At 47.8% G+C, this 19,753-nt stretch overlaps 1 protein-coding gene and 1 long non-coding RNA gene across 3 annotated transcripts in view; one reads left to right on the forward strand and one right to left on the reverse strand.

Moving 5' to 3' along the window:
- The first annotated feature begins 10,079 nt into the window (after positions 1 to 10,079).
- EPHX1 (epoxide hydrolase 1) overlaps positions 10,080 to 19,753 on the forward strand; it is a 43,889-nt gene continuing 34,215 nt past the window's right edge. For both annotated transcript variants that reach the window (XM_084793889.1, XM_084793887.1), the window contains exon 1: positions 10,080 to 10,209. The gene's annotated coding sequence lies outside the window, so the exon portion shown is untranslated. The remainder of the gene's footprint in view (positions 10,210 to 19,753) is intronic.
- Positions 13,582 to 18,298, reverse strand: LOC311604294. The gene is made up of 3 exons (XR_014781432.1): positions 17,487 to 18,298; positions 16,724 to 16,864; positions 13,582 to 14,887 (listed from the first exon to the last, which is right to left on the reverse strand). It is a non-coding gene; the product is annotated as an uncharacterized lncRNA (long non-coding RNA).

Raw genomic sequence — 19,753 nt, forward strand, 5'->3', positions numbered from 1 at the left:
CTGTTTGAGCTCATATATATATATATCTCCTCTCAGCGTCTGTACTAAGATGTTTTTCAGCTGGCAAAAACCAAGCCTCCCTATGAGGTGGTTTGTCTTCTAGTCGATAAACATCACCTGTTCTCTTACAAGTCTGTTCCCCATCCCACACCTGGGATCAAAACAAAAACATGTTTACACACTCTGTGTGTGTGTGTGTGTGTGTGTGTGTGTGTGTGTGTGTGTGTGTCTGTCTGTCTGTCTGTCTGTCTGTCTGTGTGTCTGTCTGTCTGTCTGTGTTTTCCCAATTTTTTTCACTGGCCCCAGAGATTTAAGTTTTGCTCCCTCAAAGAAAAAGTCTGCTGAGTGATTAGCTGCTGACTCCACACACTCTCCTCAATACCTGGTCTGGCGAACCTGGACTTCAACATTATGACTCATAATAGTAGCAAAATTATAGTTATGGAGTAGCAAAGGAATAATTTTATAGTTGGGGGGGGTCACCACACTATGAGGTACTATATTAAAGGGTTGTAGCATTAGGAAGATTGAGAACCACTGACCTAGAGAAATGAAAACATGTTCCCACAAAGGTTTATATAGGACTGCTCCTGTCATAATTGTGACACTAAAATCTAGACACCAAAGCATCTTTTACTAGGCAGCCGGAGAAACTGACTCTAGTGTAGTGTACATATGACAGATTATATATGATAAATTCACTGAGTGTCTGGGATGCTGGTGCATCTCCAAGGAAGCACGGAACTGACCAGATCCCAGCTTCTCTGCACATGTGACTGTCACGTCTTCACTCTGTCTCACCCAAGTCTGGTCAATCACAAAGCCATGTAAATTGCACCAAATGGTGGTAGCCTTGTTTTTCTAACAGCTAGGATACATGAGTAGCTAGCTAGACAATGGTTTCTCCTTTCTGGAACTCTCCAGAATTATCGAAATCAACAGTGACTATTAAGCTGTACTGCAGATCAGAATTCTAAGCAATCCAAACGCCTCAGCTAAGCCATCTTGTACTTGTTAATGTAGAAATCTTAGCTTACCTGTGAGGATGGATGAGACAGTGTACCAAAAAAGTACTTGCAGATTCTTGTACAAAGGCCCTTTATTTGGTGCTGGAAGATTCTCTTAAGTAGAGACCTCTGCAAAGCTCCTGCTTCCAGTGAGCTGAGGATAATTGGACTGGACTCCCTGGATGGTTTGCCCAGGAAGAATTTACCAGAGCTGCCCAGGAGGTGGCGCTCATAAGTCAGTGAGGTCCTCAAAAGATGGAGGGTGGAGCCCTGGGAAAAGATCCACCCCGTAGAAGCATTTCCTGCTCACAGCCTTACCATAACCTCTTTGTGCCTGGTAAAAGCTCTTTGCAACCCTGAGCTCTGGTGACTATGGAAACTGAGACACAAAAGTGTTTTACTCAGGCTGGCCTTAAGTAAACCACTTGGTTTTTTTCCTCCACAGTTTTTTAGTGGAGCAGCACGCAGTATGATCTTAGATCTCCTAACAAAAGGAGCCTACATGCAGTTGAGCCAGCTGGGCCTGTTTCTATGTAGAGAATGGAGCACACCCCCAGGAGACTAGGGGCCCAGGCCTCCTTAATAAAAAAGGAGTAACATGCTTTGGTTTTGCCAGCTATGGGGAGGGCTGATCAGAGGGCCTGGCTCTGAGGGGCTGCCAGAGAGTGAGTGGGAGTCATGGTTATAGGCTTAGTAGATCTCTGTGAGGAAGCAGAGCCCAGCAGGGCTGAGGCTGTGCTTGGGGCCCAACACAAGGGCTGCTCCTATCAACCACTTCTGTGTCTTAGATACTTCCATGCGAGGTCTGTGTTACATACCACAGCATTGCCTTGTCCAGTGACCATGTGCTGTGTGACGGTTCATGTGTGATTTTTTTTATAAAAGACTTATTTATTTATTTATTATGTAGACAGTGCTCTGCCTGCATGTACACCTGCAGGCCAGAAGAGGGCACCAGATCTCATTCTAGATGGCTGTGAGCCACCATGTGGTCGCTGGGAATTGAACTCAGGACCTCTAGAAGAGCAACCAGTGCTCTTAACCTCTGAGCCATCTCTCCAGCCCCCTCATGTGTGATTTTTTAAAGCAGCTTTGGTAGTTTGTGGTCCCGACCGTCATCAGTTCCTGGCATCTGTGTGTTGAACACGAGAGGATCTTTTGCAGCTCCTTTGACTTCACTGTGTACTTTGCTTGGGTTCTGGGTGCATGCTGTACTCAGACACAGGCCCCCCAATCTACATACCTGTCCAGGAGGAGAAAGAGCCACAGGCAGCCTTCCCTGCTGCCCATCTGCCCCTCGTCACCTGGAGATGGGGAGTCTGCCGGCTGTGGCTCCAAAGCCTCATCTTCTACTGGCTCTAGCCATCAACGATGTTCTTTTAACAGGAAAGTGCATTGGATATGTAACCTATACACTGATTTTAAATTTCAGTGCCATAATAGTTAAAATGTGGCGCTTTTGTTCACGTGCTTATTGGACAGCACAGAGCTTATGTTCTCCTGCCTAGGTGTTTGCTACTAAAATAGAACTGAGTTGATGTCACGTTACTAGTGAATTAAAGTAGAACTCTTGTCTTATCCTTCAAGTCTTTATAATCTGTACATACAAACCCTATACACGCACATTTTCCCAATCTGTTTCTTGCTTATAAATTTTTAAAGATATATTTATTTATTACATACCCAGTGTTCTGCCTGCATGCATGCCTGCACAGATCTCATTATAGATAGCTGTGAGCCACCATGTGGTTGCTGGGAACTGAACTCAGGACCTCTGGAAAAGCAGACAGTGCTCATAACCGCTGAGCCATCTCTCCAGCCCTCTCTTGCTTGTATTTTAATGTCCTCTAGAGAACAATTAGCTTTTTAAATAAGGAATATCTATTTTACCTTCCCAACTCTCAAGATGTATTTTTATCCTAGGAAATCTCCCATTTCCCAAGTTTGCAAAATTGTCCATTTGTTTTCCCTTCTTTAGAAATATGATAGTTTGGGGCTGGAAAGATGGCTCAGAGGTTGAGAGCACTAGCTGCTCCTCCAGAGGTCCTGGGGAAAGTGTCAGGGGACCCTGCCGGCAGCGACACTGAGGGAAGTCCGCTTTCCAGCACTGTTTACATTGTAGTGGGCGGGAATGCACCTCTCCAGGCTCCTTGTGAGCTCCACAGAGCCTTGCGAGCCTTCAGCATCACCCCAGGAGTAAGGGAAAGAGCCTCACGCTGTCTGATAGGGAACCTGCAGAAGAAACGAGTTTGCGCTTTGGATTACAACGTGTTTCATGTGAGTGTGTTTCATAATGGTTTTACTTAATACCCTTTTTCTCTAGTATAGCACATTGACCTAAAGATTATACAAAATACCTCTGTCCTTAGCTTTTCATTTTCTATTATTTTCTCAATTGCAAGGAAATTTTTTCTGCTGGTTTCGTTGAATTTGTCAAGTGATTAGCCCTGGCCTTGCAGGGTTTCGGGAATAGAGAAATAAAATATCCATTCTGCCATTCATGACGTTGATTTCTGTGCAGCTGAGCAGTGTAGTCCCACTCAAAATAGTCCAGTGAAATGTGTTTCCCCGTGGCTGTGTGCAGACCTGCCCTAGGCCCTGCTCCAGGTGCAGCCCTGTGAAGGGGATGGCGTTGGTGGCCCCTGTGGCCTGGGTCTGTAGTCTCCTGCACAAACTGAGTAAACACCGGTGAGGGCGGCGCTAAACCCCATCTAGTGTCCAGTCTGCCCTGGTCAGGTTCCGCACCCAGCTGTATCCATAGGCTGTGCCTCCAGGTTCTGAGGTTTGAATACTGCCCCCTGCAGTCTGTGGGTGTCACTGCAGGAACTGGAAAATAATGACATAGTTTAGGGGTACTATCTATCCTGCCCCAGGTAAGATAAGACTCTTCTAAAATCTATCAGTTATCTGTGTCTTTATTGATTTTATAGTGGGTTAGATAATACCACCATAATAACTATAGGTTTTTAAAGTAAATATTATTAGATATTTTTTGTATTTTCTACAACATAGGCAAAACATGCATACACATAAATTTTTAAATAAAAATTTTAAATTTGATTGCATGTCTTTGGGTTTCTTGAGACAGAATCTAGATAAGCAGCCCACAGTAGCCTCAAGATCACTATTGTCTGAGACATGAGCCTCCCACATGCTGGGATTACACGGCGTACCCCCATGCCTGGCTCCCGAATGTCTTAATTTGTCTTGTGATTAGATGTATATTGCACATTTTGACATACAAAACAATGTTGCAGAATATTTGATCCCATTGTGAACTGAGATTTTGAACTGGGGAAAAAAAAATGTTTCTAATTGTGGTATGGCTCAGCCCTAGCCCTAACACACACCTTTAACCCAAGAGCTCTCTGTTTACTATAAACAAGCACTTGTGTGGCTCAGCCCTAACACTCACCTTTAACCCAAGAACCAAATAAAGTCAGCCATAGGTCAAGCAACCAGTCAAAAGGGATTGAGCATAAGTAAACAGAAAAGAGAGACATTGAGTTGAGGGTATTTAAGACAGCGTGAAGGAGAAAGGGCCTTTTCCTTCTGGAGTGTGAGCAAGGTATGAAGGTCAGCTGGGGGCTTCATCTGCCTCTCTGACTTTGCAAGTTTTCACCCCAGCATCTGGCTCCTGAGTCTTCATTGGTAAAAATCAAATGACTGGGATTTTGTTTTTAAAACAACACAAGGGACTGGAGAGATGGCTCACCAGCTAAGAGCACTGGCTGCTCTTCCAGAGGACTTTGGTTCAATTTCCAGCACCCACATGGCAGCTCACAACCATCTGTAACTCCTGTTCCAGGGGCTCCGACACCCGCACACAGACATACATGTAGTCAAAGCACCAATGTGCATAAAATAAAAATAAATAAATTATTTAAAAATAAAAACAACCTCGGGGGGAAGAGGCAGATGGATTGCTGTGAGTTTGAAGCCAGCCTGGTCTACAAAGCGAGCCCAGGACAGCCAAGGCTACACAGAGAAACCCTGTCTCGAAAAAAACCAAACCAAACCAAACAAAACAAAAAACCACAAAATTCCTTCTTTCTTCCTTTTCTTTTTATTGTTTGTTTGTTTTACTTTTTTATTTAATTAATTTATTCAGTTATTTGTTTGTTTTAAGATAGTCTTATTTTTACTCAGGCTGGCCTTGAACTTGTGATCTTCCTGCCTCAACATCTCAAGCATCTGGAGTTACAAGACAGTGCCACTGTGCTACTATACTGGCCAGATTTTCTTTTGGGGATAAGAGAATAAGGAGTGGTTCTGCAATTTTTATTCAAATTGTCACCCACACATTTTTCTCTTTTTTTTCCTTTTTTAAAAATTTTTTTATTAATTTATTCATATTACATCTCAATTGTTAGCCCATCCCTTGTATCCTCCCATTCCTCCCTCCCTCCCACTTCCCCCTCTACTCCTTTCCCCTATGTCTGTGACTGAGGGGGACCTCCTCCCCCTGTATATGCTCCTAGGGTATTGAGTCTCTTCTTGGTGACCTATTATCCTTCCTCTGGGTGCCACCAGGCCTCCCCACACCCACACATTTTTCAAATCTAGTATATGTATAAACTGAAGGGTTTTGGCACCAGAAGTATGAACTGACATGGCTGCTCCAATGTCCGGTTAAGGAGAAGGTGTTTACTGTAGATATAAAGGAGAGAGCAGCCAGAGGCATCTGGAAGAGTCCACAGTCAAGAGGGAAGGTAGAACACGGCCAGAAGACAGGACTTGGCCAGCAGAAGGGTGGGGGTGGGGGAAGAAGAGCAAGACAGTGGGGGACCCAGCCAGGGCACAGCCCAAATAGCAGAGTTACAGAGGACTGAGAAGCTAAGGGAGGGAAGCCCATGAGATGGAGACATTTAGGGTAGGGAGTGGGGAAGAGCTGAGAAGAGCCAGGGTGCCAGCTGGACTCTGTAACAGGTGCTCATGATCCTGAGGGAGCCTGGAGGCCAGCATGCACTTTGTATGCTAACAGACACCAGGGAGAGCCCTTTGTCCCAAGTTTCTTCTGGAACACATTGCGTATGAGTCAGGTTTTCCTTCCACTCACATGGGCTTGAAGTAATCAGCTTATAAAGAATCTAGGTTTGTTCTGGCATGGAATTTTAAAACAACCACTTCATTTACTAAGGTATTTCAAGGCCCTGGAGAGACCTTCACAGAATTCTTACAGAGATTGGGTTCAGCTCTAGATAGAGCCACACCAGATCCTGAGAGCAGACAGGCATTGACACTGACCATGGCGTGTGAGAATGCAAATACTGAATGTAAGAGAGCAACTAGACCATTAAAAGCACGAGGAGCCCCATTACATGAGTGGGTAAGAAGGACAGCTAATCCTGGCTCTCAGGAGCATCAAACCAATATCATAGGACAAGCTATAGTCAGAGGTCTCAGATATCAAAACACCTGGTGCTTTAATTGTGGTAAATTTGGCCATGTACAAAGAAACTGTAAGGTTGAAAGTTCCAGACCTCAAAATAACAGGTGCACTAACTCTGGAGAAAATGGTACTTGTAGGAGGGAACAGGAGATTCGGGCTGTGATGGTAATGACATGCCAAGACTTCCAGGGTATTGTAGCTGCTGTGGGAAGTGAAAACATTGGTCTAGGGATTGAAAAAAAAACAAAAACAAAAACAAAAAAAGAGAGACATATGAGGTAACCTCTTATCATCGGAAAATGAAAGGAGGGGCCTGTTAGTTCAAGGCCCCACAGCAAACAATATGAGCTACCTTTCTTTGGTCAGCCAGGAGGTAACAAGCTTGCAAGAAAACGTAAACTAGGTATCGATGATTTAATGCATGCTACTGAAGGCAGGCAGTCTGGCTTTGGATCTGGCCTCAGATAAAGCTCTTACACTATCCCCACAGGTAGGATGTCATAAAATAACCACTGGTGTTTATGGTCCTTTACCTTCAGGGACAGTAGGAATAATCTTGGGAAGAAGTGAATTAATTTCTTAAGGCTTTATTGTGCATCCCGGTATTATAGATGGGGATTGTAAGGAAGAAATTAAAGTCATGGCATATGTAAAAAAGGAGACACAAATTGATGCAGGGGATAGAATTGCTCAGCTGTTGGTTTCCTTACATCAAGGGCAAAGCTGCTCCACTAGAAAGAACAGGTGCATTTGGGAATACTGGAAGACATGTGCTCTGGCAAACAATGGTTAATGATCAGAGACCCAAATTAATGGTACAAATGAATGGCATTGAAATAGAAGGTTTGGTGGATATAGAAGCAGATGTCACGATCCTTTCTCAAAAGTCTTGGAATCCAGATTGGCCACTTTAGAAGGCCTTTACACAGTTTATAGGAATTAGTAAATTATCTCAAATAAGACAAAGTGTACAGTGGATTAAGTATGTGAGACCAGAAGGGCAAACAGGGAAGCTGAGACCCTATGTGGCTGACATTCCCATAATTTTATAAGGAAGGGATCTTTTACAACAATGGAGTACTCAAATTAATATTCCTGCAATCACAGAGACAGACAATGATGAAATTAGGGGTGAAATGGTCGATGTTTCTGGAGAAGGTATTGACACTTGTAATCAAGAACAACCACAAGCCGTGCCCACTGCCCAAACACAGAACTTCACAGGTGTTGACTTTCCAATTTTATAAAAGGGGCCACTGCTGACGTACCAACAGCCTTGCCCCTAAAATGGATATCAAACAGATGTGTGTGGCAAGAGCAGTGGGCCATAACAAAAGAAAAATTGCAGGCACTTCAACTGGTATAAGAGCATCTGTAGGCTCATCATATAGAAGAGTCTACCAGCCCATGGAGTTCTTGTGTTTGTTGTAAAAAAGAAATCAGGAAAACGGAGGATGGTAATGGATTTAAGAGCAGTGAATAGAGTAATTCAACCAATGCATCCTTTACAGTCTGGAATTCCTTTGCCTTCTTTGTTACCTAGGTCATGGCCTATACTGGTAATTGACTTAAAATATTGTTTTTTCACAATACCCTTGCAAGATCAGGATAGGGAAAGATTGCTTTCTCAGTACCTACTCTGAACAACAGTGATCCAATAAAGAGATACCATTGGGAGATGATTCCACAGGGGATGTTACATAGTCCAACTTCGTGTCAATACTTTGTGCCTCAAAGGTTAGAAGTAATTTATAGGCAACTTTCTCAATCATCTGTCTTTTACCATTACACTCTGCTTTGGTCTTGTTTGTTTGCTGCAGTAGCTTTAATCACATGTAGTCCACATATCATAACATTTACTCTGGCTTTTGCTTCGTTCATTTTTATCATGCTAAGGACCAACCTAGGGCCTTCGACTTGCCAAGTAAGTATCCTGGTTCAGAGCCACACCCAGTACCTAAGTCCATCCAACACTGTAGGTTCAGTACTGTACTAGGTGGATTTTGTTTGTATGTATGTATGTATATATGTATGTATATATGTATATATATGTAATATATGTATGTATATGTGATGTATGTGTGTATGTATTGTCAAATTGACACAAGCTAAAATTATCTGAGAAAAGGGAACCACAGTTGAGAAAATGCCTTTATAAGACTGGCCTGCAGGCAAATCTTTACAGCATTTTATTAATTAATGATTGATGTGGGTGGGCCCAGACCAGTAGGGGTGGTGCCAAGCCTGGCTAGATGGGCCTTAGCCAGTAACTGTGGCTCCTGATGCAGTTCCTACCTCCACGTGCCTGTCTTGAGTTCCTACCCTGACTTCCCTCAGCGATGGATGTGACGTGGGAATTGTGAGACGAAAGCAACCCCTTCTTCCCCAAGCTGCTTTTCATCATGGAGTTTTATCTCAGTGATAGGAACCCTAACGAAGACAGGCGAGTTTAGCACATTCGCAGGATGTACATTCATCACCTGAAACTAGAGCCGGAATGTTTTCTTTTTTTTTTTTTCATTGTTCTTTCTTTCTTTCGTTGTTGTTATTTTTGTTTTCCAAGAAAGGGTTTCTCGGTGTAGCCCTGGCTCTCCTGAAACTCCCTCTGTAGACCAGGCTGCCCTCCAACTTGGAGATCTACCTGCCTCTGCTTCTTGGGTGTTGGGAAGGTATCACCACTGCCCAGTGTTTCCGTTCTCACTTTTTTTTAGGAATAATAATTTACCTGCTTTGGTGACTGCTAAGAGGCAGAGTTCCCGTGGGAGCGATTAGAGGGCAGCTAGGGAACGTTCCAGGGCTGCACCCTGTGGAGAAGGAGGACCACAGGTGTGTGAGAGGGAATGCGTAGCCGGGTAGAGCTGACAGGCCAGGAAATTCCAGGTTTGGATAGAGGACTAACCTGTTCCTGAGTTCACTGGAGAGAAATTGGCCCTCTGTTTGAAAGGAGAAGGCTTGGGCCGTGAGGAGCAGCGAGAGAGGCTGGAGATCAAGGGTGGAAGGTGAAAATGTGGACCCCCCTACCCTCAAACGTGTGCAAGGTGATCATCCTGACGCCCACAGCAGGCCCTGCTAGGCCCTCGCAGCGGTGCACCCTGTCATCCTGTCAGTTTGCTGGCTGAAGCATGCGAAGGCTGCTGGCTAGTCAGGAGAGCAGTAAATGACTGGCTAGGCCGGCTAAAGGAGAGCAGGTTAGCCCCGAGGGTGCCAGGATCTGCGGTTGGCCCATGCTTTCTGCTTGACCGCCGTCTCCTTCCTCCCTGGACTGGCCTTTGCTTGGTGTCCATGCCTCGTGGGCATCACACCAGCAAGCCTCACATCTGTGTGCTTAAAGACAGACTTAAGTTGTTTGTGTTTATAGCCACGCTTCATTCTTTATTTGTGGCTCTGAAGATGAAGCCCAGGGCCTTGCTCGTGCGAGGCAAGCACCCCACTTGGTTTTCTCTTTGAACATCTTTTCACTGACCAATTCGTTTATGTAATAATTACAACGAATTGCTGGAAAGGCGAGAGGAAGGCAGGAGCACCAGGCCAGCTCGGGCTTTTGTGTTTAGACTTCACAGGCTTTAAACTGCCAGAACAGCAGACTTTGCCAGACTAGGTGAAACCTTAGATCGGAGTGCAAGTAAGCCAGTGTTAGCTAGGCAACCCGCGGGTGGGGCCGAGGGGGCGGGGCTAGTAGGGGCGGGGCTAAAGGGCAGCTGGGGTCTCCACCACTCAGCGCCCAGCAGAGAGGCTCGAGAGGAGTTGGGGCGAGGAGGAACCGCACACCTGCCGCCGCTGGAGCGCTGGAGCGCGAGCGCGATCCTGACTGTAAGCTCCGGGGACAGCGGCGGCACCCCAGCGCGAGAGTAGCCAGGGCTGCGTGTAGCTCCCTCAGCTAAATGCTCTTCCAGCTATCCCAAGGCCGATCCCGGCTTGCCTTGTGGGCCTTGCCTCTCTGTCCCGCATCCGACGCCCCCTCCCCCTCCCTCTCCCTGGACAGTCCTGGTGCGCCTCGGAAGCAAGGGATGGGTGCTAGGCCCGACCACGCCTCTCTTCAGCCCTCTGACTCGCCGCTTGCCCTGGCACCTGACAGTCCGGGTAGCGGGGTGGGGTGGGGGTGGGGGTCGGGGCGCAGTAGCCAAGTAGTGACTCTGAATTTTAACTCCTCCAGTCGGCACCTCCCGCAGTTTAAACTTCAGGAAGCAGGACTGCCTCACCAGAGCTGGGTTGCGAGGATCGGGCAGGAGGTGGGGAGATCCAGTGCATGCGTGTGCAGGTCAGCCTTAGGATGGCGCCTTTGCTAGCACTCTGCCACTGCTGGCGAGGGCTGCAGAGCTCAGACATTTGCTTCTTGGCCTCCAATTCGAGTGATCGTTCTTTTTTTTTTTTTTTTTTTTTTTTTTAACAGTGCCGCAGAGGCTCACGTTGTTTTTTAGTGTGATAGTGGCTTCCTTCCTCAAGTGAAGCCTTTCCCTGGCTGTGCCTGGTCTGACGTAGCAGAAGACTAAGAGGGGGGGAAAGCAAAAAACATGGGCGTGTTCAGCAAACAGTTTCCATTCCCAAATACTCACACGAGGAGGGCCACGTGATGGCTTTCTGTGTCCCTGAAGAAGTATCTCCAATGGGGCTGTTCTTAGGGACAGGGACAGACTGTTCGGACACTGCCCCCTGCCCTGGAGGTGGCAGGCTGGAGCCTGCTTTCATGGGACCCGTGTCTTCTTAGACAGACAACAAACAAACTTCAAGGCTCCCAGGTCGGATTCCCCAGCACCACAAAATAAATGAGTATATATTTGTAAAATATAATTATGTTAGTGTGCTGTGGGAAATAGAAAGATAGCCGGGCACGGTGGCACACGCCTTTAATCCCAGCACTCCGCAGGCAGAGGCAGATGGATCGCTGTGATTTCAAGGACAGTCTGGTCTATCTACAAAGTAATACAGGACAGCCAAGGCTACACAGAAGAGAAACCAAGGGGGGTGAAGGGGAAGGAATGTTGAGCAGAAAGTGAAGGCCTCACTGAGGCAACACTTTGAACACTCCCAAAGAGTCAGAATTGTGTGTCACTAATTGGCGTCCGGCTGTACTCGGCTGAGGAGCGAACATGCAAAGGTCCTGAGACAGGAATGTGCCTGATGTGGATAGCTTTTATGTGAGAAGGCCCCAAGCTTTCTGATGCCCCAGATTTCAAGAAAACAAGATTCCCCCTAAACTCTTCACTGTTCAGCCAGTCGGCTGTGTTAACTTCAGTACCCTCGGTAATACACCACCATGTTTTCCGGTGTGACTGCACCTGCCTTTTGGCTGTGCCTTACATACACTTGCGGCCCCATATGTAGTGACTGGGAGGTACATGGTGAGCTGAGGGAGGGGTCTTTAGTGAGAGGGCGAGCACCTCCATCAGACCCCTGGGGTCCAGTGCCTACCTACTGCCCACAAAATCCCCTGCACTGTGAGCAGCATTCCTCCTCCTCCCTTCCACAGTGCGCCCCCCCCCCCTCCGGCATTCTGGCCTAGGCTTGGATACTTAAAAGGGCCTCCTGAGTTCTATTTCATAAGTCTTGTTCTGAAACCGAAAGCACGGGAACACAGCCTGGTTGGAGGGTGTGGGGGACAACAGAGGTCAAGGACGAGATTAGAGGCAGGAGGACCACTGCTCAGACCCACTGACCTTCTGGGTCACCTGCAGGTGGTCTTCAGGCCAAGCTAGTGTCATGGCAGAGTCTCCAGTGTGCTGTGTTGATAAGACTGGGAAAGGTTCCCCTGAGAACCTTCTGCATGGCGGTGCCCAGGGAATGGTGGGGGTGGGGGGGAGCCTGGGTCTCCACCTGTTACATAACCAATTGCACAAACTGGTTCAAAGGAGCAACTTGCCCCACTACTGGGGTGTGTTGGTTTTTATTGAGGAAAATCACAGTACACGCCTTCTCCCCAGAGAGCAACTGTTTGACTCTCAGACTGGCCGGCATGCTCCTTCCCACCCTCACAGGCCTGGGGTGGTATCTTGACTCCTGGCCCAATGCTTGTCCTCCCTTTGCGGCCCGTGGATCGTCCCCACTTTCCTATGGACCCAAGCCACTGCAAAGCCACACCCTGTGCATTCTTCCAAGGCCTGGGGAGCCCACTTTAGGGGGGAAAAGGGGGGGTGTTTCAGCTGTGTTATTAAAAAGTCTGTACAGAAAAGTCTCTAGTCCACCAGCCAACAAACAAAAAGCCTTGTTTCTGAGTAAGAAGTAGGAGTTTTTGCTGCCCTCAGCAGCCAAGAGGCTGGTGAGCAGTGACCCATGGTGGATGTGTCTTTGGCACTTAGTGGTTGGACCATCTTGAGCAAACATCCTCCCTGAACTTTAAGTGCTCTTTAGAACAGAGGGAAATGCCTTTGTTTCTCAGGGGTATGGTATTCCATGAGGTGATTGCGCAGGAGTCAGGTTTTCAGCGGCAACGAGGGCACAGCTCAGCACTGGGGCTGTGCAGCCTGGGGCTTTCCCTATAAACCTCTATTCACGTACAGCCAGGATCTTGACCTAGGGTGCAGAAAAGAATTCTAGGGTAAGTCAGTATGAAGCACAGGTGAAGTTTATTAACAAAAAGAGCTTTCTCCAGAGGTAGAGGCAGGCAGATCACTGTGAGTTCGAGGCCAGCCTGGTCTACAAAGTGAGTCTAGGATAGCCAAGGCTACACAGAGAAACCCTGTCTCAAAACACACACACAGAAAGAAAGAAAGAAAGAAAGAAAGAAAGAAAGAAAGAAAGAAAGAAGAAAAAGAGCTTTTAGCCTGTGGTTGTGGCGCATGCCTCTAATCCCAGCACTTGGGAGGCAAAGGCAAACAGATCTCTGTGAGTTCAAGGCCAGCCTGGTCTACAAAGTGAATACCAGACAACCAGATATTCACAGAAAAACCTTGTCTCAAAAGAGAGAGAGAGAGAGAGAGAGAGAGAGAGAGAGAGAGAGAGAGAGAGACCAACTTTAAGAAAAGGACATTTGTGTGACTTTTACTGGTGAGATGACAAATGCTTCCACAGAAGAACCACGTGATAAACCCATGAGTTGATCGGGCTTACAGGGCCATGAGTGAGGGACTCCCTACAGCAGTGAGCGTGACTCAGGACAGCTTCGTCACGGATGAGTCCCAGCTTACCGTGGATGACAGCTGCTCAAAATCTGCAGGTAGCTGCAGTTCTCCTACCCCCTCTACACTGTCATCACCCGACTCTAGCCCCGCCTGAGACCGCTTGTAGCTGGGAGCAAGAGCAGTGGGGGGGAGGAGGTAGTTTGAAAGAAAATGGCCCCCATTGGCTCAGGGAGTGGAACAATTAGGAGGTGTGGTCTTGTTGGAGGAGGTGTGTCACTGGGGGTGGGCTTTGAGGTCTCAGGTGCTCAAGCCGGGTCTAGTGTCACAGTCTCTTCCTGGTACCTGCAGATCCAGATGTAGAGCTCTCAGCTCCTCTCCAGCACCGTGTCTGCCTGCATGCTGCCATGCTTCCCGCCATGCTTCCCGCCATGACGATCTAGGCCCAGCTGCCACTGTAGTCTCTCTTGTCACTAAGTTATTTCTGTTCCTTGATGGTGAAGGGCAGAGGAAGATGCCATAGTGCACTAATGGTGCCCTCCTGAGTGTGACTGCCTCAAGGGAGGGCCCAACGTAGGTCCCTTGGTAGCTTTTGAAGTCTCCTTGTTAGAAGGATTTAGAAAATTAGACATGTTTTAGCATACCTGCCTTTATCTAAAACTTTATTTAGCAACCGAGATTACAGAGTGGTTTATGAGGGTCATCGTACACCTGTTTGCTGATAAGAAAGGAGTATTGGGTTGTTTTTTTTTTAAAAGCAGGTCAAGAAATGTCAAAGTAATTCTTACTATATGTCACAAGGAATTGGAGACGTGAGTTTTGACTGTTAAACATGGTTCAGGTTTATTTGTAAGGTTTTCTCTAAGACTTAGAGTCCCTTGCAGGCAGCTTGAAAATTCTTTGTAAGTGATTTACCCCGATCCTGGGGGCCAGGGGCTCCTCCATCTCCTGGTGTCTTTTTTCTTGTCTTTCTATCGTCTGGAAGCACTACCTGCCTGTCTCACTGTCAGGTCCGAAGGGAATTCCATTTCCCCAAATTCTGGCAGTTAGACAAAAGCCAATGGTTCCCCTCCACTTCTGTTTCCTTATCACAAGGGACAAATGGCCATTCGTGGGCCTATTAGCACGCCAAAGTGCACGTTGACCTCCAGGCACTCTTAGTATCACAAGTACCGGCCTCTTTTCACCTCCTCCCCTGCCCTAAACTCCACCTCATGGGTTTCCCTCCCCTTCGCTATTCATTCTCCTTATAGCCCCGCTATTCAGCTGTGTACCCCTCTTGGTCACCTCCCCCGGATCTCTCCCCACACCCTGTGTGCCCCTTTCCTCCTGTTTATCTCACGGCCTGGTCCAGTCTGCTGGCCATGTCCAGTCTACTGCTTTCTCTCCCAGTTCTGGACTCTTCCAGATGCCTCCAGCTGTTCTCTCCTTCAAATCTACAAAAAAAAAAAAAAAAAAAAAAAAAAAAAAACACAAAAAACAAAAAAACAAACAAACAAAAAAACCAAAAACCAAAAAAAACCCTCCACTTACCCATGGTGTCATCAGTTTATATGCTCACAGGTAAATGTACCTGTTTTACCTTTGTTCCTTGGCTTTATATACATTGTAAGATGACACTGTGTGTGGAAACCTAGAGACCCCTCCTTTGTCTCAATTGTAAGCAACTCTACTGTCCTTGGACAGTTTGTTTTGTAAATCTTTTTAAAATATAAGGAAGTCCGACCACAGGTCTCTGGACCTATGAGCCTGGGAATGGCAGGGCAGTTTAGGGGAGTGGTCCCCTCTGCCTATCCAGGGTGCTATGCTTTGCCCCTTACAGCTTGCCTGCCTCCGGCAGACCCACGGTCCAATGAGCTTGTCCTTCTGAGAAAGCAGAAACACACAGAAAATGGAAGGTGAAGAGGCACGCAGTGGGGAAAGTGGCTCTGCTCTCTTCCCATGAGCCTCTCAGCCTGTGTCCTGTGCTCTGAGAGCCCGTACACAAGGAGGAGAAGATGATGGGGTGGGGCACCTAAACAATAGAGGTGACCTAGGGATTTTTCTTTTCTTCCCAGTACTGAGGATTGAGCCCAGGGCATCCCAAAAGCTAGGCAAATGCCATTGAGCCCCAACCAGCTCTCTCCCCACATGCCCAAACCCCTGACTTGTACCCATTGGAGACTTGATTCTCTTTTTTTTTTTTTGCAACCTAGACATGACTACAGGCAAATTCAGCCTAAAATGAACCAAGCCAGAGAGCAGTGCTGGGAGGCTGGCCAGACCTCAGGGGGCTATGCAGGAAGTTCACCCTGCATCCAAGCAGCAAGGGAGGTGGATTGCGTTACTCAAAAGACCCCCGGGCTCGAGGCTCGAGGTAACCCTGTCACCTGCTGGTGAGGAAGCTTCCAGTCCACGAGGAAAAGCTGGGTGCAGTGAGGACAAAGCACAGAGAGTGGCTTGTGGAGGAAGGAAGATCGGGGTGCTGGGTCGTCCACTCCTGCTACCTCGATGTGGACATCTGTCATCCTAGCACATGGGCTAAGCTTCCTCCATAAGAGGCTGGAGGGAGAGATGTGTTCCTAGACGTTCTACGCCAGTGGAAAGCTTGACAGCTCCTATTTTGGTTGGCAGAGCTGGAGATGGGAGAGGGCTCTGGTGAAACTCCAAAGCCTCAGCTCACTACCCTGGCAATGTGGCATCTCCTGCCTGTCCCTCGTTATAGGACTTAAAAACCTGTGTGGGGGCTTTGGGGGAAATAAGTGAACACAGAGCTGGGCTCTCTTGGCGGTAGAGCGTGAGCCTACAGGAGTGAGGCCCTGGGATTCATCCTCAATACCAAAAAATATTTGTTTCTGGACTATGTTTGTTTGGGAGCCCATAAGATGGAGTCAAGAGGCTGTTGTTAATGAGATCTCAGGACGTCACCCTGGGACCTTTCCCTGACACCCAGGGAAGTAACAATTCCTAACTAACTCATGAGCTGGACTCCCAGCCTCCTCTCTAAATTTAGAGCTTATACACGGTGTTGAATCAATACATTGATGTGGCTTTCCCACACTGGAAACCCCCATTCCCCCTCTAAAGGCATTCAGGGCTTGCCCACCCACCCATGTGCCCCCTACCCTCCCTAGCCAGCTCCTCTGTGGTGCTGGTCAGACTGAAGCCTGGAGGACAGTCCCTGTCCTTAGGAAGGTACAGAGGCAACACTGAAGGCCTGGCCTCCAGCTGGGCTGGTGTGCTTCAGCAGAGAGCACCTCTGTATCGTGAATTTCCTGGCCATCGCTGCTGACCTGTGGCTATGCAACCTTCCACAGCTCCCTGTTAGGGCTCTCCTCACACTGTTCCATTCTTTCTCTTCTATGTTGCCTTCAAGCACCCTTCCTTCTCTTGCTTGATGACTCTGGCCTGTTGTCCCGTGCTCAGCTCCAAGGCTGTGCTCAGAGAGAAACAAGACATTACACTCAATACAGAGCATCCGCCATAGCCGAGCCACCACAGCACAGGGACAGTAGACTGAGGGAGGAAAGACAGGCCATTGACATGTACGGTCTGAGGAAACCCCTCTTATCTATCTTATCACTGACCAGCCTTAAACCTGGAGTGGTGAGCTGGGAGTTGTCAGCAAAGTCTCCAGCACCCCTCTCCAGTGTGGCAGGCTGACTGGAATTCAGGTGGGTCAAAGGCTTTCCTTTTCCTGTTGAGAGTTTCCTTGTCCCTCCAGGAAGGGAGATAGATGGCATTGCCAGGGCCAGTCAGATCTAGGGCCTAGAGGAGGCCAGACCTCACTCTCCCTCTGGCCTGGCAGCAGGTGAATGGTTTTCCCTCGCCCGCCTCATCCCCACAATTCCCAAGCCAAAGGGTGGATGCCCCCAAGAGGAGCTGCCAGGGGCCCAAGTCACCACCCGGAAATCTCACACAGCCTTTCTGAGGAAGCACTCATCCTGTCTAGTCAGATCCAGGGCCTGCTGCCAACACTGGCAGGGCTCTGTGCACTTCCTTGGTTGGCCTTTGTTCTGGAAAACCCCCAACTATCCATCCAGGCCTGTAATTTACCTTGTGAAGACCACATGTGCTGAGTCACTATTAGCTGGTACTTGAGGGTGATTTCAGAGTTGTGTCTGATTGAGCACTTGCTGGGGCAAAGAAAACAGGCTTCACTCCAAGGGCAGTTGGCTGACCCAATCTGTGAGACTTGCAGTTAGTGCCCTTTGACCCCTGAGGCTTGCAGTGAGTGCCCTCTGACCCCACTCTATCCTCCACTCTTCCTCCACCCTTTCAATAATTCTCAATCCTTCAACCTTCCAGAGTATGCTGAGAAGTAAACTGCATGCTCTTGTTTAGGGGGAATTTAAGGTCGTTTTCATTTAAAAAAAAAAAAAAAACTTCTATGGTCTACTTTATCATCCAGAGAACTGTTAAATTTCATTCAGTCAATATTGAATAACCAGTAAGTGCCAGGGTCTGAGAACACAGAAGGGAACTGAAGTAGCTTGCTTACAGTGAGAGAGGCCCAGGCCACGGTGTGAGGGACTAAGTACAGACATGAAGCATGTGGGAGTGACCCACACCCTCAGAGCTTGGGGACTGGAGAGGTTGCTGAGCACAAAACCAAACCCGGATGGTTAGGGTGTGTGGCACAAGCTCATGCAGGGGGAGGTGGGTCTTCAGACCACCCAGGCTTTGAAGATCCTTGTTATGAAATATAATGGGGCGAAGGGGTACCTTTGCCAGGCCGAACCAAGGTGTACTGCTGAGAAATTATGCCATGCAATAGATCTGGTGTAAAAGAGGCTTATTGGGGGGAAGTGGTGACCTGGGAAAGGGCTAGAGGCTGACAGGTGGACGTGTAGACAGACAGACAGACAGACAGACAGACAGACTGAGAAGAGAGCCACGAGGGTAGAGAGAAGGGTCAGGGAGGGAGAGAGGGGATGCATGCAGGACACAGAAAGAGGGAATCCCAAGAACAGAGAGAGAGAGAGAGAGAGAGAGAGAGAGAGAGAGAGAGAGAGAGAGAGATGTGGGTGGCTTTTATCTAAGCACTTAGCTGGTGTGCCTGGCAACAGTGGCAGGTCAGGACATGAGCAGCTCCAGGTCCCTGAGAGCAGGCCAGTGGAGTTGCCTGTACACTGACAGCCCCATCAATCAGCTCTGCTTTGTCTTGGAGCCATGGCAAGTTCTCTCTCTCTCTGAAAGAGAGAGAGAGACAGAGACACAGAGACAGAGACAGAGGAAGACAAAGTCAAATTTGCATAAGAGACCCGAGGTACTGCAGAGTTTAGAGTGGGAGAGTTCAGTCGGGGGGCCTGGCCACAGTCCCAGGGAGAGATGGCAGAAATAGACTTGATAGTTACGCATTGGAAGAGAAGCTTTGGAACTCACAGACGTGTCCGTGGGATAAGGAAGGGTTAACAGGGAACCTGTTTTGGAAACCTGACAGGGGCCGGTGGGTAATGGCATGTGGCAGAGTGGAAACCCCAGAAGAAGACAAAGCCTAGGGGGACAGGGTCACCCAGTTCAATGCCACATGCATTGGTGATTGGGAGACATCTGGGAATGCAAGCTGCTGGGCAGGTATAAATGGTAAGACCCACAGGGAAGGGGCCTGGAGAGATGGCTCATCGGTTAAGAGCACCATCTGCTCTTCCAGAGGTCCTGAGTTCGATTCCCAGCAACCACATGGTGGCTCATAACCATCTATAATGTGATCTGATGCATATTGTATACATAATAAATAAACCTTAAAAAAAAAGACCCTCAGGAAGTCTAGAATAGACACACACACATCTCTGTCATCCAGAGAGGCGGCAGTGGGGTCACTTGCGTGCAAATTACACCCCTCTTTGACACTAGTTCTCCAATGACCTCTTGCCCAACTCCCTACTCTACCCTACCCTAACAGCTGTGTCTCCCTGAGTTTACATAGTCACTGGCCCGCTGGCTATCAGATTGATGCCCATAGATTTCCAGACTGATCTTTGTTCCATGGACTTCACAAACAGAAGGAAGCCACATAGCAATGCCCCAGTCACACTGGTCACGCCCGCTGGAGCTTATTGTATGAGACTCGGGTGCTATGAAGGCACCAGACACCTGGCGTGGTTGAAACAGATTCTCAGTAAAGCTTTTCATGGTTTAAAAATGGAAAATTAAAATTTATGTTTGAGTAGGTAATACATGCGTTTGTTTATATCTTATTTGAATGGTATGAAGGCTACTAATACTAAGCACAATGCTTTATCTGTGGCACTGAGGGTGGAACACAGCATATATGCTGGACAAGAAGTCTGGCACCAAGGTGAGATCCATACAGCACCTAA

Source organism: Acomys minous (assembly GCF_964271855.1).
Source record: "Acomys minous genome assembly, chromosome: 1".
Classification (NCBI taxonomy): Eukaryota; Metazoa; Chordata; class Mammalia; order Rodentia; family Muridae; genus Acomys; species Acomys minous.